Source organism: Myodes glareolus, chromosome 14 (genome assembly GCF_982192425.1).
Source record: "Myodes glareolus chromosome 14, mMyoGla1.1, whole genome shotgun sequence".
NCBI classification, from domain to species: domain Eukaryota; kingdom Metazoa; phylum Chordata; class Mammalia; order Rodentia; family Cricetidae; genus Myodes; species Myodes glareolus.
In genome coordinates, this window is record NC_142039.1 from 66,635,663 (window position 1) to 66,658,125 (window position 22,463).

Below are 22,463 nucleotides of genomic sequence, written 5' to 3' on the forward strand. Positions count from 1 at the left end.
TTATGGCTCTAAGAATTCTGTCCCTAGTACCCATGCAGGCCCAACAGAACTATCTCTGTCCTTGTGAGACCAGCTATACCAAGATCTTCTAGTGAGAGGGGCCTGACCAGCAGATCAGTAAACCTATAGTTGCTGGTGCCAGTCGTGGAGTTAGCAGGAACTTTACTGTAGGTCACCATTTAACTGTGAGAATCCTTGTCAGCAGGCAAAATAGCCCAGAATGGCTGCCAGTAGCCCAAGGAGTTCACTAATCCTCAAGAGGCCCCCAGGAATGGAAAGCAGGATCCTGGACTTCATGGCAGAAGAGAATTTTAACAAGAGTCAGTAGGAAGCAAAGCTAGAGTTTATTAGATTTTTAATAAAACATTTTAGATTCTGTTTTATTTGGGTCGGTGTGAATGGCGGAGTGCAGGTGTGGCGGTCAGATGACAACCCTCAGAAACTGTTTTTCTCTTTTCGGCATGTGGGTTCCAGATCAAACTCAGGCTGCCTCCACCTCCTGAGTGCTGCTGTTAAAGGCATGTGCCGCCACCACCCAGAAAGGTTCAAGTTGAGTTGGATGTGGTGGCATATGCTTGTTATCCAAGCTCTTAGGAGGAAGAAACAAGCGGATGAGGAAGGAGTCCAAGATGGTCTTTGGCTACATAAAAAGTTCAGGCCAGCCTGGGCTATATGAGATCTTGTCCCAAACAACCAAAAGTCAAAAACCAACCAACCAACCAACAACAACAACAGCAACAACAAGAAACAACAAACAAACTAACCTTGTCCCCAGATCCAATTTAGGCACCCACAGCTCTGGAGTGCGGCTTCTATATTTTTGACAGTTTGCTGGAGACCATCGGTAGAAACAAATTTAAACCAGGGTTGGGAAGACAGGAGAGAAGGTAGACATGGAGGGTTTGGTTGGCCAGTATTGAGGAGTGTCTGCTAGTGGTCTCAGGTGGGTAGAAGCCAGGGATGATGCCATCCTACAGAGCACAGGGCTAACACACCTTAGGTCAGCTAGACAGCGAGACTCTGTTTCAAGCAAAACAACCCAAAAACTCTATTCCTCCCAATAACCAGATCCCAAATAATCAATACTGCTAGGCAGATGTGATGTCTATTCTTGGTTGTCAACTTGACTACATCTAAAACTAAAAGCCCCCAAATGGCTGGGCACACCCGAGAGGGATTCTTGCTTAATTACATCATTTAATTGAGATCTTTGAGGTGAGAAGATACAATCTGGATCTTTTGAGGTAGGGAGATAAACCTTTAATCTGGGGGCACACCTGCCAGCAGTCAAAGGACATAGAAGAAGGAAGCTTGTTGTCTTTGTATGCTTGTTCTTGTTCTCACTAGCAAGTCCACTGCTTCACTGACAATTAGATCCCACTTCTTTGGGATATCAGTGTATACTGATGACCAGCTGAGACATCAGCCTTGTGGACTGAACAACTACTGGAATGCTGGGCTAGCTGGACCACAGTCTGCAAGCTATTCTAATAAATCATATATATGTATGTATACACACACACACACACACACACACACGTTCCTCTAGAGAACCCTAACACAACAGAAACTCAGGCACTTCACTAAGGAAACAAAGTGTTCCAGACTAACCACTCGAGCCTCCTTCCCATCACACTCTTCCTTGTTCCTGTCAGCCTTCACTATCAAACCTTCAACACAACAACAAAAGGTAATCGTCTCTCAGTGCTCACGAGGCTGGCTGTGTCTCGACTGAAATTAGCCCTCCCGTTGGTCGGTTGATAAGGTTGCTTCTGACAAGAGTGTCAGCTGAGATAAACATTTTAATTTGAGCAGGCACATATCAATCTTATTTTAAAGAAAAAAAAAAGGTGCCCAAAGAGAACTGCGAATTAACAACCGTGCTGCAGGTTTGTAGTGCGCTAAGGGCTTTCCAATAACGTCTCGTAATTCGACCTGACAACACTGGCTTATGACAATGCGGCAGTGCAGTAGCACTCGAGGAACCAGGTCGGTGACCGCCTGGCTCCAGAGACTCGGCTAGGGGTTAGGAGACAGGAGCATACCGGGCTGGGTGATATACAGATGAACCACCAGGTCCCGCACTCGATCCCCACCCCCTCCAAACCAAACCATTCTGGATGTTTCCTCTCTCCCCCTTTCTGCACACAGTCAAGCGGATCCTCAAGGCGTCTTAACTCGAACCGAAGTCGCACGGATTCACGTGCGATCGGGCGAAGTCTTGGCTTGTAGCCTCGCGAGGAGCTCGGGGTGACTTCTAGGACAGTGGCTGCAGCTAGGCCAGGCCAGGTGTTTGTAGCAGGTGTTCTCAGCAGGTGTTCGCAGGAGGCCCTGGGCTTTACAGCTGAGCCGAGCTTCCCGGCCTCTGCGCAGTGCGGCGTGCAGCGAGGCGGTGTGTCTTCGAGGGAGTTTGGCAAGCCCATCCATATTTTTTAAAGGGCTCGCGTCCTGCAACCCAAAGCTGCTGCTCGGCAGGGTCGAGGGTGCACCTGCGCTGTGCACGGTCACGTGACCCAGCCCCTTGCATCTCCGCAGCTCGCCAGACCGGGAGACAGCGGATGTAACGTCCCAGGACAAAGAGAAAGGATAGTTCCTGACACCCGTTCTCCTGTGCAAGTGCAAATGCCGGCGCCCGGACACCGGCGGCTCGCCGTTCGCCTCCCTGATCCTGATGCGCTCCTAAGGGAGATCCGGTCTGCGCGCGGCCCGCGATTTCCCGGCGCGCACCTGGCGGCCACGGGTGCGCGCCCCACCCTCCAGGTGAGCAGCGCCAGGCCCCGCCCTCGCCGCAAGGCTCCGCCTCCTACCCGCGCCTGCGCAGTGTCTCCGGCGGCGCCGGGCGCCGGGGCGGCGCGGCCGTCGCAGTTCGGCGGGCGCAGTGCGCGTGCGCCGTGGCGGCCGGGGGGCGGGCGGCGGCCGCGGCGAGGAGCGGGGGTGGGGAGGCGCCGTCTGGCTCGGGCTGGGCCGGCGGGGAGCACGAGCGAGCCACGGCGGCCCCGTGGGCAGCCTCGGCGGCCCGCAGGTGAGACGGGCGTGGGGCCGGGCGCAGGACTGTGAGGGGAGAGCGGGTGGGCCTCGCGGCGCGCGGACCCAGGTGAGCGCAGCCCGCGGGCCCCGGGCGCATTGTCCGCGGGCGGCGCCCCTCAGCGCCCCCTGCCGGCCGGGCTCGGCGGGGCCGGGGCGCGGCGGGCTAGTGCCCGGGCTTGCGCGAGTTCCTTTGTTCGTCGCCCCCGCCCGGTCCCCGCCGCCCCCGCCAACATGGCGCTGGCGGGGTCCCTGCCCCAGCTCGGCGACCGCTTCCCGCGCGCTTTGTTCCGCGCCGGGCGGGGGGCGGGGGCGGCGGCATTGCGTAACCGGGCGGGGGAGGGGCGTGGCGGGACCCCCGCGGCGGGTCACCCCGGTGACGCCCTGCCTGGGGGGCTCGGGGCTGGGGCCCGCGTGACCTTGGGTTTGCCTCCCGGTTCGCGCCGGGGTGAAGCGCGGCGCGGTGCGGGTACTGCGCAGCGCTGGGGGTCGCGGTCCCTGGTGGCTTCCTGCACGGCTGGTGCGTTCTGGGCCTTTCCGGGAGGAGGGGGTGTGGGGTTGAGAAATGGCTTCAGTCAACCTCGTCGTTGCCTGCGCATCTCAAAGTTTGTTTACGCAATTGTTTTTATATTGATTTGGTTTTTATAATCAGCGAATTGGGTTTCGGGTTTTGTAAGGGTTATTCTGAAGTCTTACTCCTGGCTTAAAGGTTTATTTATCGTGTGCATCCACAAGCTGTACAAGGTACGTTTAAGTGTAAAGGATTTCAGTGTGACTAGTGCGGAAGATGGGGTCCGTACCGAAATGCGAATGCCTCAGTAACTTTCCTTGGAATTTTCTGGAAGAAACTGCAGCCTGAAAGGATTGATGGAGAGTAATGGCCTTCTGCATAGCTTTTGTTAGGCTGTGAAAATGAAACCCGATCTTAGTCGTTTTTACCTACATATCCTGAGCACAATTTAGAGGTGGTGAAATTTTGGAAAGATAGAGGAGAAGAGGCTCATCTTTAGCCTTCTTTTTCACCCCTTCAGCATTAGTTAATGGGAAAACGGGAAAAAAAATCGGTGTCTGATTTAGAGGATGTTCATTATCAGGTTTGATAATGGTTAACGTTACCTATATAGTTATAAAAATGTGTAGTGTTTGTTACAATAAGTAAAATGAGATTAGCTTAACATCTTATTAAAATGCCTATGAAATGGATCAAGCTAAAGGGTTTTCAGTCTAAATTAATTTGTATGAAGTCTCTTGTACTCGAGACTGGAGATTTAAACTCTATTCTGTCTTGGCCGGGAGTGCAAGCCGCACTGTCATGAGGGACCATATTTTTATGCTTAGGGATTTTGAAATATGTGTGTATAGGTGCTTTGTCTGCCTATTTGTTTGTGCACTACATGTATGCCTGGTGCCCAGGGAGGCCAGTAGAGGGCTCTGATCCCCTGGGACTGGAGTTAGACAGTTGAGTGCCACGTGGGTGCTGGGAATCAAACCTGGGTCCTTTGGAAGAGCAGCCAGTGAGTGCGCTTAACCGCTGAGCCCTGCTTAAGATGATTAAAAAATAGATTTTCACTGATTTCTAAAACTTTTCTGATTCCGCTTTTAGTGTTCAAAGGAGATGGGGATAGCTCAAGACGGTAGTGTGAGGTTGCTGTCCTGCGCCCCGCATCTAGTCTTTACCCTTGGTCGCGTCGAGATTACTTAGGATACCATCACCAGATCTAGCAACACCAGGCGTGTAATTCCAAGGACTGGTGGCAGGGGTTGGAAATTCAAGGCCATCTTGGGTAATGTAATTTTCAGAAAGTCGGAAGGAGGCTGGAGGGAGAGCTCAGTGGTAGAGCTATTCCTCTGTGCGTGGTGGACTCCTGGTTCTGCCTCCGGGAAAATAAGTGATTACCCTGTAGCTCTCTGGAAGAAGTGCAGACTGTTTAGGGAATGAGGGCGTTTCTTTCGTGTTGTTGACCTTCCCCCTCCCCGCACGCCACCAGTGGGTGGATAGAGAGGGACTGACTCGATAGTGCCCTAAATTACCAGCTCCAAGGAGAGACTGCAGTACAGAATGCCAGTCACACTTGGGGAAGTGTGTGCTTGAGGTGCCTGCTGTTCTCTGTCCTTCTTAGGGTCACAGTTCACATTTTCGTTTAGGAAACTCTGAAAAATACTGCCGTAGTGGGCTTGGAACTTGTTTTTTTGGGACACAGAAGGGCTGAAAACAAAAAAGATGAAGGGGATTGGTGGATTTAAAGTTACTTCCTCTGCAAAGTGGAAACCGGGAGAAGTCAATAGAGAACCTACTAGAACCAATCAGATCCCTTCAGGACAGGGCTTACCAAGCTTTAAAACTGAGGATACCTCATTGCACAGGGGCCTGCTAGGGGAAATTGGGTTGTTTTTGTTTTTGTTTTCTAATTTTTCTTAAGGACAGATAACTTAGTTTCAGTTTGGCTAACTTCAGTAGGAGTGACTCTATTTTGATTTGTAATCTGGTCTGTTGAAGCCTAGTGCAAGATTGAGCTTGAAGATCATGGTGTAGTGACATTTCATTTGTATTGTAATAAATAAAGCCTGCCTGGAGTTTAGAGAGTAAAACAGCTGCACTGATCAGCCTTACAGTTCAGGCAGTGGGGACACACGCCTTTAGTCCCAGAAGCCACACTAGTTTGCCAGAGAAACTGGGCGATAGTGGTGCACACCTTTAATCCCAGCACTAGAGAGGAAGTATAAGACGGGAGGAGACAGCCCAGGCAGAGTTCCTGGAGGTTCCTGGAGGCAGGATCACCATTTCAGACTGAAGTAGAGGTAAGAGCCAATGACTAGCTAGCTGTTTTGCTTTTCTGACCTTCAGGTTGAACCCCACCCAATTTCTGTCTCTGGGTTTTTATTAATCATGCTACATTGCCTCTTTTTAAAATTTGTTTTTAACTGTCTTTATGCTGTATTTTAGGCAGTAGTACCTCCCATTACTTGGGAATGGTGGTGTTGGGATTGATATGGTTTTGTGTGTGTGCCTCTCTTGTTTTGTGGGTGGTCCCAAAATTTCACCCTTTCAGTCTCCTGGGAAGAGTTTTTTCTTTTTTTCTTTTTCTTTTTTTGTAGAATCTGACCTTTGGGGTAGCTAACACAGTAATACCTGAGCTAACTGCAGCATTAATTATTTGCAGCATTTTTTTTTCTACACACCTGTAATCCCAGCATTAAGGGGTGGAAGAGACAGGAGCACTAAAGTCTCAGGTAACACAGACCTATTGTGGGATATTTAAAGTTGGAAATGATGTCTGCGTGCCCATTAGTAGAATCTCAGTTTGCTGAGGAACATTTAAATACAAATATTTTCAGCTAAATGTATATTCTTTCCCTCTTTCTAAGTGAGAAGCTGCAAAATGCTGTTTTAACTAGCTGCTTTGTTCAGTTTGGAAGCCTGGTGTCGTGAAAAGCATGTTTTGGAGTGGTGTGGCTGGAAGCCAGGATTTCCCCCTCTTGTGTTGAACTCACTTCTGCAGTACTGGTCAAACATGTGGAGTGGAGACTTTAAAGCTGCAGACTGGGAGGAAGCCTGTCCCAGTGTAGTTCCAGAAACACAGCTGGACAAGTCAGTGTTGATCCTTCTCCCTTCCTTCCCAGCTCTGCCACAGTTACTAGTGCCTTGTCTTTATGAGGAAGTAAACAGTTTGCTTCAAACTGGTGTATTGAATCTAGTTTAAGTTAAGCCCTTATTGGGTGCCTAACTTAAAATTTTCCTAAGTCAGAGCTGAAGAGGTGGCTCTCACTGTTAAAAGCACTTGCTACTCTGGCAAAGGACTCCAGTTCGGTACCTAGCACCCATGTGGCTGCTCAATAAGGTTTGTAGTTCCAGTTTCAGGGACTCCACTGCCCTCTTCTGGCCACCATAGACACTGCTTGCACATGTATGTACATACAAGCAAAACACCCATGAATATTAGAAGTAAATCTTAAAAAATAAACGATACATTGTATTAGGTTCTTTCCACTAGTCCTGTAGGACTTAAGTACATGATAAGGAGTGTATCTGTAATCTAACTTTTTTAAAAAAAACAATCTAATTTTATGTACATTGGTGTTTTACCTACATGTAGATCCCCTAGATTAGAGTTACAGACAGTTCTGAGCTGCTGTGTGGGTGTGGGAATTGAACCAGATTCTCTGGAACAGTAGCCCATGCTCTTAATCTCTCCGGCTCCCAATCTAATAGTTTATTAGGAAGGTGTATATGCTTAGTGTGTGTGATGGACTTACACGTTCACAGATACCTGAGAAGAGAAAGATGTGCTACACAGGACTAAGAGTATTTAAATAGGAAAGAAAAGAAGTCCAAATGGTGGGTGGGGGCAGAAAGAGAGTTGACATTGGTAGGAGTTAGTAGTCTGCAGTGGGAGAAATTTTTCCATCCACTCAGGCTTTGAATATTCAGCTAAAAGTTAGATGTCACCTTTTACTCTTAGGAGGCATAAGTACCTTATCAGGAATAGGCCAAAGTTCATAACATTTTATTTCTTGTTTTCCTATCAGTTTAGTGGCTGCACCTTAATCTACTCACATTTTAACTACTGTCTGCAGTCAGCACCCGGCTGCTCAGACCATGGCCTGGTGAGATTTCCTGTCCTGCTAGCACTGGCTCAGCACCAGCCACCAAATGTAGGTTTTAATTAAGTCTGTATCATATGTTTACCAATACTTAGGAGTCACATGTTGGGGTGAAAACCTACTAGATCAGAGAGGCTGAGAAGCAGTCAACTGACCTTCCTTTTTGCCAGAGACCCAGCAAGAGAAACCTCTCTCCACTCCTCCAAACCAGAAAGATTTAAGCAAATCTCTTAAGTCTCTCCCTACTCCTTCCTGTGTTCTCCCTGTCCATATTCCTGGCTCCTCCATCCTTCTATCCTCTCTGGCTAATTCCTGTCAACTGGTTGCTGGCTCTGCCCCCAGAGTTTAATTTTATTAACATAGTCTCAGGGTTTCACAGTGCCATCAAATACCCTGCAACAATTCCTGGCATATGGTAACTTCAGTGGACACTGAGATGCATCATCACCTTTGGTTTCATGTGGCTGATTTGTGTGAGAATAAATTTGAAAACAGATGTTTACAGGAATGTAGTTGTTACATATTTGTAGTAGGCTGTAGTTGGTATTATTTGAGATATTGTCTCACTGTGTAGTGCTGGCTAACCAGGGACTTACTATATAGACCAGGTGGGCTTAGAACTCAAAGATCTGCCTGCCTTTGCCTTGTCAGTGTGGGAATTAAAGAAACAAGCCTCCATGCATTGCCAGGTGTTCATTATGTCAGGAAGCCATCTTAATGTTGGACCCGTACTAGACTTGAGTTCTAGAGCAGTGTGAGAAGTGGGTTCATCTCTTAGGCAAGTGGTGAAGCCCACTGAGGTCAGGACTCATCATATTCAGGTCATTCCATGTGGGCCTTAGCCACATGTTGGCAGAGTAAGCGGAAAAACCAAAGGTTATTTTTCCAAGTGCTGAAGATCAGGTTTTGTGCTGGACTAGTAAGTATTTTTTAAAAAAATACTCTTTGAGATTTTTTTGTAAAGATTGTAATAGTCTTTCCTTCTTTCTTTTCCCCTCCCCTCTCCTCCCCTCCCTTCTTTATCCAGACTTTATGTTTTTATGTTGGTTTTTGTCAATCTTATTTTATGCTGAAATTGCTACAAGTAGCTTGAGTTGGGTCCTGACATAGGTGATAAAGAATATTCTTTTTCCTGTTTGTGATGTTTCCTATGAATTGTCACCATGACAGATCTACTGTCACCTGGGAGACAGACTTCTGAGCTGCCTGTGTTTTGTATAAGATTATCTTAATTAAGTTAATTGATGTGGGAGAGACCCACCCCTGACTGAGATCCTGGACTGGAGAAAGGGAGCAGAGAGCAGATGAATTCATCTTTTTGTTTCCTGATTGTAGTTGCCATGTAACCAGCAGCTTCAAGCTCCTGCTACCTTAGTTTGCATTTGTTCCCTTGAACTCTTACCTAGAACAAACCTTTCTCCCTCAAGTTGCTTCTGTCAGGATATTTTATCACAGGAACAGAAGAAACTATTATGCTATGCAATAGCTGTTGTGGGGTGGTTACTTGCTTGCCTCTAGGTTATTGTAGACTGATGGATTTTTCTTTCTTTTGCTACTTTTTTTGTATCCAGTGTTTTAATCATAGTTACTCTTTTTCTACAGTTTATCCCAACTTGGCTATATTGGGCCTTTCTTTGACATGCCATGACAAAAACCTGTTTTGGTTTTTGCTTCCTGAGACTTTTACTCAAAATGCGGATGTTGTTTTAGCTCCTGTGGTTGGCAGTGGAGTTTAGCCCTGTTACGTCCTTAGTGCTACTGCTGCTGTCCCACTTCCATTGGGCTGACTTGGGACATGTATACATTTTGATGCTATGTGAAATCCTTTAGTTCTAGGTTAGTTTTTTAAGGTTTCACACTGAATGCATCCTTTTTTCTCTAATATTGAAATGGGTAGTCTTAGCAGCATCAATGCAATTGCATTATTCTACAATACAGATAATAGACATTTGAAAATAAAATTAGTAAGTAGAGCAACCGTAGGTTATGTTTGACTGACAGTTCTTTATGTCTTTAAAAATTTAACTACATAGGATGTATTTATTGTTGATATTCTGAATCATAAAGCCATTTAAAAATATTAGCTGGCTGGTGAAATGGCTTAGTACTGAAAAGCACTACTTTTTCAGGCAAACTTGATGACCTGAGTTCCATCTCTACATCTCACAGTAGGAGAAATCAACCCCCTGTATACACACACACACACACACACACACACACACACACACACACACACCAGTACTGCCTTGGAAAGAAAATTTCAGTTATAATACCAGCTTGATAGTTTATTTGCATTAAATGCTTAAACTTTCTTAGCTTTAAGGGTTAATGTAATGTTTTTAACTGTCAGTCTTTTGAGAGAGGGTCTTGTGACCATCTTGGCTCAGCTCCTCGAGTTCCGGGATTGCAGACTGGGCCATTACTGCTGCTTGCTTTAATTTTCTTGCTGTGTTTTTGTTTGCCTTTTTGGGGATGGGGGTCTGTGTCACATATCCCTGTGAACATTTATGTAATTCAGGAATCAGAACAATTTTCAGAAGTCATAGTGTCATTTCCATTGGCTCTTCATCAGTCCCACCTGCCCCAGTAATATGTTTCTGTTGCTTCTTGGGTGTTTTGAGTGTTGAAAATAGAAATACATGCATTCTTATTTTCTTTTTTCAGTATTCTAGATAGTTGCTTGATGTCAGCAATTCAGGGACCCATGGTGAGTCTTCTGGAGCAGTTGAGGTGTTGCCAGGTGGAAATGCTGTTTTTGTTTCTCCGTCCACCAGGTTTAGTGCTTCACTGCACATGTCCCCGCACTGTGACTAACTTTTGCAGTTTGAGATTCAGCAGCAAAATTAGCATGAATGTGTTACAATTTCACTGAAGATCTTTTGTTTTGTTTTTGCTTGTTTTTTGAGGCAGGGTTTCTGTGTGTAGCCCTGGCTGTCCTGGAACTCACTCTGTAGACCAGACTGACTTTGAACTCACAGAGAGCCACCTGCCTCTGCCTCAAGTGCTGGGATAAAAGGTGTGGGCCACTATTGCCTGACTACTGAAGATTTAAAAAAAAAGATTTATTTTTATTTTCATGTCCATAGAAATGTGTTGTGTGACAGTATATTGTGTGTGGTTCCTGATGGAGGCCAAAGTTAGGGCATCAGATCTCTTGAAGGTGAAGTTAGAATCAGTTGTGAGCTACCCTGTGTTGGTGCTGGGAACCGAACTTGGGCCCTCTGCAAGAGCAGTCCTGGCTTTTAGATACTGAGCCATCTCTCCAGCCCCAGAAGATTCACTCTTACCTAACAGTTTTGGCATACTGTTCTGTTTTCTTCTTCTCCTTTAAGCCTAGAACTTCTTCCTTTTTGCTAAAGGAAGTATCCTGTGACTTCTTTGGCATATTCAAACTGAAAACATCACTGTATTTGTACTCTAAGTAAGATGTGAGCATGAGCTCTCAGGTGCTGCAATAGGGGATCTGAGGGCCCCTGTACCTACCGAGTGATTCATGTGTGTTAGTGTGCAGCATGGGTAGGTGAGGAGGGTAATGACTGTTCTGAGCAGCATAGGGCATGATTTTATCTTGCTGCTCAGTAGTGTAGAGTTTATACTGTACGTTTTCAGCCCTCAGTTGCTCTGGGGGTTGAAGCTGTGGGGAGCCTGGGTGTCTTTCCTGCTATCTTCTTAGGAGAAGTTCAAGGATCTTGGTATTTTGGAATGCCCTTCTTTAAATTCTTTATCTTCCCTTGGGTGTTCTGCTCAAGCCTCACTTTGTTGTGTATGAATTGGAGTGGAGATGTTAATTTGCTCATCACAACTCCCAGCAGTTTTCTGCAGTTCTTGGCCTCTCTGAAGTAAATACTCCTGATTCTTTTCAAAATTAGTGTTTGCTTGATAAAATTTCTCAAAACAGAATTTCTCTATGAAAGCAGAGATTGTTTTAGTTTCCCCATAATTACTTTTCTAGTATTTCACTGGACTTTGAGTGCAGTAGCTAGGGTTAAAGTAAAGGAAGTCAAGGCTGTGACTTTTAAAGACTGGAGTCTGCCGTACATCTATTCACCATGTGGTGATGGTTAAGTAAACAGTTAAAGCTTCTATTATTTTTTTCAAAATTGGAGATTGACTGTGTTGACCTCCTATATGCCTAACACTGCCTGCCTCTGAGCCTGCCTCTGGTCTGCGGTATTTCAGAATCACATGGTAAGGAGGCAGCCATTCAGAAGTAGCACCGCTAGGGTAGGTAGGTGGGCGAGGGGTATGCTCCCAGGGGTTTGTTACAGCAGGTTGAGTTGACAGTGTAGGAGACAGCAGAGATGCCACTGGGAGACAGGTATCTCTGTGTCCTCTGGAGTTAGAAGCCCACAGGCAGGCGTTTGGAAAAAACATAGATGAGTGGGAAGTGGGGAGAGCAGGAGCCTGTTGGGAGCTGCTGACAATGTTCATGCCATTTCCTTTTGTCTCTGACCTTGCTCCTGTGTGGCCTGCAAAAACAGAACTCTTGCAGCCCAGGTAGACGTTCTCGCAGCTGATGTGATGGTGCAAATGGAATGTTGGTGGTATTGCACAGCTTTTCCTGGATGTAAAGATGCATTCCTCCCAGCTAAGCGGGTGCCAACAGACCAAAGAAAAGGATTTTGTGAACCAGAGTTTATTTGGGTTTCTTTACAAGAGCTTGGGTCACTTCTGCAGCTCCACCACTAAGAATTCCCACCCTGGTCAACTATTTTCCTCTTTCCTGGTTGTTGGGAGGGAAGGTTGTCTCCTGAGTCCTGTGACCAGCTCTCCAGGAGCAAATGTTACTGGCTAGGGGAACTGAAAAATAGTTAAAAACAACATCTAATGTGCAAGAGTAAACTCAGTGGTGGTCAGTGAAGGCCCAGGTCTCTGTAGCGGGAATGACTTTGTCAAGGCATTCCAAGTCAGATTTTGGTGGACTAGTGCAGAGAGGGATCGATCCTCTGTCCAAGGGGAATGGGACTTGGAGCACAGTTTCAGGGCAGAGTAGGAAAGCAGTTATTAATCAAAAGTACCTTCTCTTCCTGTGCTTAATTTAAACAGGGGTTGCCTAAATGCCTTTCAGTCCTAACAGGTCACTGTTACTTATGGTAGAAAGGATCTTGCCCTTGCTCTGTCCTGTTGAGGGAGGTTGTTCCTTGTGTGAGGGAAGAGGTACCAGACAGGCTGGAAGCCAGGAGGTCAAACTGCTTTCTTGTGTTCCAGCATGGCCATGCCCGCTCTGGAAGTCACCTCAGTTTTCCTTGGTGGGAAGTCTCATTTTCTCCTCTCTGTATGTAAATACTGACTTTGAATTTATCTGGCTTTTCTTCTGAAAAATTCTTAATTGTAGTGGTGATGAAATTAGTTAAATCTGAAGTATTTTGATCAGCTGCTATATGCAGAAATCAGTCTCAAACTCCAAACGAACCGAGATCTCAGGCTCTGGTATCTTTAGTGTGTAGTTGTCCATTCTTGCCCTACTGGTGAACCTTAGTATCAGTTTCTTTTGACAGGAATGACCTTAAACCCCTGATCCTACTGTCTCTGCCTGCAAGGTGGAACGTCCCTTTGAATATCAGTCTCTCAAACTAGTTCTTAGGTTGAGTTTTTAAATTCTTTATTCCCTTTTGATAATCATTGGTACTGTAAGCATTTATTTTATTTATTCTCAGAGTGCAGGGGTCTGTGAATTGGGCACCTGTGAGGAGATTAGAGGACAACTTTAGGGAGTTAGTTCTCACCATGGGTTCCAAGGATTCAGCTCACTCAGGCTTACTTCCTGAGCCATCCTGATGGCTTCTTTTATGTAACAATGATCTGCATGCAAATGCCACTGGTGTTTAATGAAAAGGATTCTGAGCAGAAATCTTGTTCAGTATTTCCAGTATTCTCTTTCCTAATGTTCTCAAGTTTAAAAAGTTAAACATTGTTTAAACACCTAAATACACTTGGAAGACTGCTAAATAAGGGTAAAGACCTATTAGATTTTCTTTATTTTTTTAATTAATATGATTGAAAGCCTCAGGTCATTTCATTTGTTTACTCAGGTATTATTGAGTGCCGTGGTTTTTTTTTTTTCCACTTGAAGTTTCCTTTAATCTTTCAGCAAAAGAGTAAAGTCTTTTTGGTTGGTGGGATCTTAATTTGGTATAGAATCTTTTTAGAGGATGGCTTCACAGAGTTTGACGTGCATATTTGTTGTTTCCCAGTAGCTCACTCCTAAGCATGTGCACAGATCACAGGTAAGTATGTGTAAGGTTCTTCATTATGGCCATGTTTGTGATAGGGAAGGATCTTGGACAATTGTTCAATAGTAGAGTTAATGTAAAATAAAAGGTCATTATATCCTTTATGTTCCTGCCTCTATTAAAAATGAGAGATTGGGATTGGAGTGTAGCTCAGAAGGTAGTGTGTTGGCCTAGCATGTGGGGTGCTCTGGGCTTGATTCCCCAACACTGAATATAGTGAGCCTGGTGGTGCACTCGGGAGGGGAAGTAAGAAGGATTTAGAGTTCAAGGCCATCTTGGAATATAGGGGACCATGTCTAAAATACGTAAGTACTTGAGGTTGATAAGGAACACAGTGTATTGGGCGAGAAGCTTAACACTTGTAGAACAGAAGCAAGTTGTGGAACTGTTCTCCATGTGGCCTTCTGGGTTTTTTGAGAAAGTCTTGCCATGTAGTCCAGGCTAGCCTGAAATTTTCCCTCCTCCTGCCTTAGCCTCACTAGTGCTGGGGTTGCAAGCACGAGACATCACACACTGCTTGAAGAGTCTTTGATGTGTGTAGAATTGTGCGTTGATTGTTGTTATCTGCAGTGTCAGAGACACTGGAACTGCATCTCCAGTTTCTGCTGTTCTGTGAGTGTGCTGTCAGTTGATACTTGAGCCGTGGACTGGAACTCTTGTTTATTTTCAGATTTTTCTTTTTAATTATGTATATCTCTGTGGGTCCATGTGTGCAGTTGCCCTCCGAGGCCAGAACCTGACTCGGATCCCCTGAAGCAGGAGTTAGTAGTTGTCATCCAACATATATGCAGGGAACTGAACCAGAGTTCTCCGTTAGTGAAGTATTCACCCTTAACCGAAGAGTTTTTTTCTGTAGCCCTCTCTTTCACTGTGCTTTTGTGAGCTCTGTCTCTGATTTTCATGATGTGGGGAGAGAGAGAGAGAGAGAGAGAGAGAGAGAGAGAGAGAGAGAGAGAATATGTGTGTGCATGTAGGTAAGGTCTCACATTAGTCTAGGCTGTCCTTGAACAGCTGATCCTGTCTCCACCCCCAGTACTCACATAATAGGCATATGCCACTACATCAAACTTTCTTGCTTGTATTTCTTTGTTTTTACTGAATGTATGATTGTGCAACTATAAAGTGTCTCCAGAGGCTCATGTGTTTGAACTGTGTCCACAGCTGGCACTGTTAGGGAGCTATGGAATCTTTAAGAGCGCAGGACCTTGCTAGAGGGAAATGGGTTTGTTGCTAGAGGGCAGATTTGGGAAGTTGTAACTGTTTTCCCAGTTGTTGGATATTTAATGTAACAGACCTTGGTGTCAGCTTCCATAACCAAGGGCAGAGCCTTGAAGCATGAAGTAAAAGGGATGGAATCTTTCCTTCACCTTAGCTGATTTCTCCCTTCCCCCCAAGAAGAAAAAGTAGCTAGTAGATACTTTATTAGTTTTGAAGGCCATCTGTTCCAGAAGTTTGACTCTGCATACAAGGTCATATAAATGAACATGGGGGTGGAAAAATCTAGTAGCAGCAAAAGGTTTCTAAGTGTGTTAAGGCCAGAAATATTCAGAGTGAAGCAGTGAATGAATCGGGGGCATTGGACAGTGCTCACTTGTTTGTGTTGCAACTTCACTGTCCTTGGCTTGAAACACTGCACCTTTGCTCTTGGGGTTGAGTCGAGTCACCCCACACAAGCAAGAGACACTGTAGGTTAGGAATCACGGTGTTTTCACCGTACACACAAAGGTTTTCTGCTCTTGCAGAAGACAGGTGCTATTTTCCTGTTGTCATTTCTTAGCTTGTAAATATCAAATCAATGTATAGCTTTGGTTTATATTGTGTTAGCATTTGATTTTTAAAATTGCTGTTTGGATTGTTTTATTTTATAAAAAAATCATTAAGCAGATTTTGGTTTAGGGTTAGGACAGAACTTCAAAATTTTTTGAAATGGCACCGTTCTTTGTACTGTTCCCTTCTGTGATGCTGCGCTCTCAGCAGTGATGATTATAGAGTTAGGAACCTTGGTCTGTGGTGAAAACATGGTGATGTTCTTCATCCTGCAGTCTCAAACATGCCCACTAAGACTCCATTCTGAGTAAAAGTGAAGTACATTCTTCGTATTAGTATGAAAATTTGTTCTAATTTTTAATAAAATTAGAGTATATCAAATAGTAGCTCCAAAGTAAATTTCTTTATGACTTAATCAGCATATGTGATTTGTGTACTTGTATACCCTTGTACCCAGGGTCATGTGAAAATTTCTCCCGCAAAAGTTGAGGAAGCCCCGAAATAAACCGCTCATTGCTCTGTATTCCTTGTGTCATTGTGGTTCGATATTTCACAAAGGAGCCACAGAGAAAGTACAGTCATTCATGATTATAGCTTTGTGTCAGAAAGGATACAAAAGCCAGAGGAGGTCTTCAGGGTAAGGTGGTGAGGGCATCCTCCTGTGGAGTCAGGTCAGATGACTCCTGGCACAGCTGTGTATAACAGCACCAGAGCTGTCAGTCAGCAAAGCTCTCCTGAACCTGTGTGTCCACAGACTATTGATGGCTCGTGTGCCATCTTGATTGGTTGGATACTTAGTGTCTCCTTTTACTAGATACTTGTCTGTTGTCTAGAGTTCAAAACTCCAGCCTCTGGTCCATTGGTTCATCTTCCTGGTGTGGCCAACCTCCCTTCTCAGTCATTTTGTTAGCATTGATTAGCTGAGAGCTCACCTTGACTCTGAGACAGTCATGTATTTAGAAGTAGAGTACTTTTTGAGGATCTGCACAAAGGCTGAAAACCTGTGTGCTTTGGTGTGCAAAGCTGGTGTGGCCACTAGTTCTGCTTCTACAGGGTAGCCAAGGACCAGGCCTAGAGTTGCATTGTGGGCAGTGTCTGGGCACCTGCTGCTCTGGCACAGAGCTACTCTGGAGTAGCAGGTTGGTAGCTGTCATAACTGTTGGGTTTGGGGCGTTTTGATGTCTACAGCATTTGCAGAGAGGGATGGTAATGCGCTTCTTTTGAGAGTCAGGTGCACCAGCCGTGTCTTTTTATGGAAGGGGTATTGTAGTTCATAAGGTTTTTTTGTTTTTTGTTTTTTTTTTTTAAATGTAGCAGTTTTTCCTGTTTGGGTTTCTGGTCCTTGTGATTTTTGTTTATGCTTTGAAGAACTTAGATAACTACTTAAAAATGTAAAAATGTATGATTTTTTTTTTTTTTTAAAGATTGTGTATTCAGTGTTCTGCCTGCATGTAATGCCCACCATCAAATCTCACATGGTAGTGAGCCACCATGTGGTTGCTGGGAATTGAACTCAGGACCTCTGGAAGAGCAGTCAGTACTCTTAATCTTTGAGCTATCTTGGCAGCCCTAATCCATTGATGGCCGTTTTTCTAGCAACTTGGAATAATTTAACCACTTTTCTCCCTTTTGTATATTTATTTACTTAGTTGTTTACTTATTGGTGGTGCTGGGGATCAAAGCCAGGGTTTTTCCCTTGGGAGTGACCTGGCATTGAGGTACTGTACTCTCCCTTGACTGTTCACATTAACACTGAAGTGGATGTGCAGTTATTTAGCCCTTGGCAGCATCTGTCAAAACAGTTTTACTTGGATTTTCTAGTAAATGTTATTTAGTTCCTAAGAAGGTTCTGAATTGCATTCTCAGAATTAGAGAATCTAAAACCCACTGACCCCTTTGCTCTTGACTTTTGTATTCTCCAAAGTGATGGTCTCTCTCATCCAAGCTGGTGCCTGGACTTAGGTGACCTCTTCACTCCATCCCCAGTGCGCTTGTCTTTATGGTGGGAAATTTCAAGTGAAATTTCAAAACTTGTGAACAGGTAAATACCTGTATATGCTCCCTCCAGATTCCATTTGGGCACATGTCACAGTGCACATTTGGAGGTGAGAGGGCAATCTTTCCTTCTTATGTTGGTTGTGGGACTAGAATCTGATTGCCAGGCTTGTGCAGCCCATGTCTTTACTCACTGAACAATTTGCTAGCTCCAGTTTTTAAAAAAGATACTATATTAGGAGTAATGGAATGGAGATGTAGCTCACTTAGTAGCGTGCACACACATAGCATGCGTGTGGCCCTGGCTTCCTTCCTTCTCATTATAAGAGCAGGTATGGTGTACATCTGTGATCTCAGCACTGGAGGAAGAGGCAGGAAAATCAGAAGTTGAGAGGCATCCTGGCCAACATGAGACCCTGTCTCAAAAAAAAAAAAATCTTAAGAGTAAGTTACATACTTTAAAACATAGCCCCCTGTGTTGCTGAAGCCAGTTCTAAAGTTGGCTGAGTCCTCAGTCTTCTACCACTGAGTTTCTTCATTGGGCTTGAGAGGCAAGGGCTTTAACATACTGAACCATCTTGCTGGACCCCTTTACTGAATTTTCCGTATTTTAAGTTTATTAGCATATGTTAATTATACACAATAGGGCTTTATTATGACATTTGTATACTTGTGTATGAGGTTTCTTACTCATTCCTATCACCCTTTCCTGTCTCTCTCATTCTGCTCATTGCCTTCCTCTTCCCAACCAGTTTCCTTTCTACTTTTCATGCCTTTTTCACAACTCACTGAGTTTATTTAGGGTTAGGTTACCTCAGGGAGGTAAAGGGCCTTTTCAGGAGCTTGGACAACTAATCAGTGGCTATATCATCACTGAAGAATATTTTCTCCTCTCCAACATTAACGGCCTGTAGACACTCAGATTCCTTAGGCCTCACACCTCACTTCCCTCTCTAGGTCATAACTGGTTGGCTCAGTCTTGTGCAGATCTTAGAGGCAGACAGCTGCTAAAATTAGAGAGTGAAACACCCATGTTGTGCCCAGAAGTGTTCTATAACACTCCTCCCTTCTAATGCTTACATTCTTTCAGCGGCATAGGGAGTGATAAAGATGTCCTGTTTAGGGTTAAGCATTCGGTACTCTTTTAATCCCAGCACTTTGACCACTTAGGGATCGCTGTGGTAACTGTAGTCCACTGCAGAAAGCACCTTCTGCCCAGAGCCAACACCAGCACTATTAGCAGGTCATCAGGTTATCATCAGGCTTCTGCAATTGTGGAAACTAACAGCATGTGTTTCCCTGCTAGTGCCTGTGTTGATTTTGTTTTTCAGGTAGGGCCTCTGTATCCCTTACTGGCTTGGAGCTGTCTGTCAAAGGGAGATTTCCTGCCCAGGAAGGGTTGAGATTATTCTTGAGTGATCCAAGCTGTGAACTCTTCATCAAGATTACATTTGCTACTGTGCAACTTTACCTACTTTACCAAAGATTTTGAGAGTTGCCTTAGATTGCAAACATGGCACTTTTAAGATAAATGTTACTCTTTGTAAATGAGTTCCATAACCTAAGAAAATAACTCTTCCTTCTTTTCCTGGTAGATCTTGTATTTAGATTTTTTAACCACATGCCCTTTGTCATGTAAATATTTTTGATAATGTATGTTCCTCCCACCATGCTAGAAAGAAAAGTTTTTTTTTCCCCTCTGTCACTCGGCATAGAATATTCTGTCACCCAGTGTGTGTGTGCTTTTTCTTCATAGCTACAAGTTCTCTGTGGACAAGGACTGGTGGTTGGTTTTGCAGTTTGACTCAGTTCTGACACTGTTTACATGGAGATGCAGTGTTAGATCCCCTAGACCACACACTCTTGCCAGATTGTGTTGTCTAGGTTGTTGTCTTTGTTTCTAACCCATAGGCTGTACCTTACTAAGTTTAAGAATTTGCTAGAATAGCTTGGGCCTCAGGAAAGGTGTGAATTTGCTAGGTTTCTGGTTTATTACAAATGCCCGAGATACCTACTTCAGATACCTATATGTACACACCTACATGGAAACTCTGAACTGATTATTGAATTTTAGTGAACCCTCATTCCCTGGGCAAGATTGGTACATTGTTGGGCATTGGTAACTGACTCAGTCTTTAGCCCTTTTACCCTCTCTGGAGGTATAGGTTAGAAATTGAACGTTTTTAACCTCTAATCTTGGTAGTTGCTATTCTGGGAACCAGCTCCCATCCCAAGGCCGCCCAAGGCCTTATAGCCTTCAGTTATCTCATTAAGTGAAAGGGCTTTCATCACGTCGTGTTTTAACACAGCTGGTTGACAGCTCAAACTTGAGTCGACATATGTTTCTGCCTGTTAGTACTTCTATATGCTTCTCCACCAGGGGACCTGGTGTTAAGATTGTGCCTCAGCAGTTATCAGGTTTTTTTTTTTAATAAATAGCATTTGTGATAGCAGCTGGCAGAAGCCTTTTCATGCCCCTTCTTTACACTTGGCTATCACTGCTTGTTAATTTGGACCCAGATGGGCCTAATACTTGAGATCTTCCTGCCCCGACCTCTTGTGCTCAGATTATAGGTGGCACAAGCCATCATGCTTGGTGTCTGAAAAATTGAAATACTCATTTCTTTTTTTTTTTTTTTTTATTTTCGAGACAGGGTTTCTCTCTAGCTTTGGTGCCTGTCCTGGAACTAGCTCTTGTAGACCAGGCTGGCCTTGAACTCACAGAGATCAGCCTGCCTCTGCCTCCTGAGTGCTGTGATTAAAGGTGTGTGCCACCGCCGTCTGGCGAAATACTCATTTCTTAACTTCCAAGGTAGAATACATGTCATTTGGTTTTTGGTGTGCCCACTGGACCCACATTATCACTCTAGTCCGGACTCTTGAGGGCACTGTGTCCTGCCTTAGCACCTGCAGTGCTGGGGTCATAGGCAGGTCCCACCATGCCTGCTTATGTGCTTGCTCATTTCTTTATTTCTTTACAGTAGAGCATTTATTTCAGCAGTGCTGCAGTAGTGTGTGACCTTGACAAGGTTATTGTACTCCAGGGGCCTCTCCAGTTTGCAGAACAATGCCATGGTGGTGTGTGGTATGTGCAGCATGTTGTGTGAAAGGCAAGACAGAGTCCACGGAAAGCACATACAGTAGTGTTTGCCATATTAAGACCAGTCAGTGCAGTGGTTTGTGAATCGCTTCAGCATCTTACAGTGGACTTAGGGATCATTACTAAAGGATAATCATCTGTTTTATTTCCCAGAAATGAAGTTTCCACTGTAAAGCCTCTCTCTGCGCCCCCCCCCCCCCGTGTGTTTGTGTGTGTGTTGGGAGTGTTAGCAGTTAACCTTTCCCTTGTTTGTGTCAGGATTGTCTGTTCCCCGCTCCTCTTTTGTGTGTGTGTTTAAATATATTTGTGGGTGTTTTGTTTGTCTTTGTACCACATGCTAGAAGATGCTAGAAGAGGAAGTCAGGTTCCCAGGAACTGGAGTTACAGATAGCTATGAGCTGTATTTGATGTGGGTACTGTGAATTTAACCCAGGAAGAGCAAACAGTTCTTTAAACCACTGAGCCATCTCTCCAGCCCCCTCATCTTTTTCAGTGACTTATAAGTAAGTTCCACTCATTGACTGTTTCCTACAGCACTGGGGTAGGAAAGGGGACCAATATAGTGTCTGCTGTTCTAGAAAGGACTAGATTTGTTTACGTTTTCCTTTAGTTTTTATTATTTACTAAACTAACCACATAATACAATAACTTAAAGATGATCTGTATCTTTAGAAAATGTGAATGAATTAAATGAGTTCCAGTCAAAAGAGCAGTTCTTTTTCAGAATGCCCTTCTTTAACTGACTTTTCAAAGCACCCAATGGCTCTCTTCAGATAAGAACAGGGCCCAGCAGCTACACTCAGTATCTTGGGGAGCCAGCTGCATTTTTGGATGGTTTTAAATGAGTTCGAATGAGATTAGATTGTATTCACTGTTTGTAGCTCAAGAATGTAGACATGTTGCCTTGCTATTAACAGTAAACACAACTCTTACCTCAAAGGGAATATGAGTTAATTCTTATGGCTGGCCTACGTATAGAGATTAAGGCTATTCCAAACGCTGTGTTCCAAGTCAGTATGGAAATGGTTTCATGGAATTTTTATAGTTCAGGAACAAAATGAAGTTAGAAACCAAGACATTTTAGTAGAAATACCAGGTAGGCAGGCTGCAGCAAAGTGGAGGAGGAGTCTGTTAAAAGTTTCAGGTGCTATATGAAGACATTCTATACATTACAAGAAAGGTTTATCTGATAGTCATAAGGATGTTCAATCAGACACTAACTAAGGCAGATGGTGAATGGTTTATAATGGTTTGTAAAGAGAGGCTAAGATCGGATCTGTCACAACCCAGTTCATTCCACAATCCATGAAGTTCAGTCTAGTCAGCAGTGGGTGTGACTTTTTTCTAGGAACTTCACCCACATTATTTTGCTCCAAAAGTCTCCTGTAGAACTGGGGGAAATGACTTAGTGGTGAAGAGTACTTGCCATGTAAGGCAGACACAGCATGGGTGTCTAATCCTAGCTGTCCTATGGAGAGAAGGGGACAGGAGAAACCCTGGACGCACCGGGTCAGGTGCAGGTGAAGAACAGCAGACAGACTGGAAGAGGGTGGGGGAAGCTTGTCACCCAGGCTGTCCTCAGACCTCTGCCCACCTGTGCTGTGTGCAGGGGAAAGCAGAAGACCCCATGTTTGCAACTCCTCGTCTCTCTTAAAGGTCTGTTAAATTTATCTTGAAATAGCAACAGAAAATGTTCCCAAGATAGCCATAACCTCCTAGTGAGGACACACATACACTTCAGA

At 44.7% G+C, this 22,463-nt stretch overlaps 1 protein-coding gene across 3 annotated transcripts in view; it reads left to right on the top strand.

Moving 5' to 3' along the window:
* The first annotated feature begins 2,866 nt into the window (after positions 1–2,866).
* The window catches only part of Spin1 (spindlin 1), a 50,204-nt gene continuing 30,607 nt past the window's right edge, over positions 2,867–22,463 (top strand). The window contains exon 1 of one of the 3 annotated variants that reach the window (XM_087896590.1): positions 2,867–3,022. The gene's annotated coding sequence lies outside the window, so the exon portion shown is untranslated. Of the gene's footprint in view, positions 3,023–3,418; positions 3,545–3,617; positions 3,769–22,463 lie in introns of those variants that run through there. The other 2 variants (XM_087896591.1, XM_087896592.1) reach the window with 2 other exon arrangements.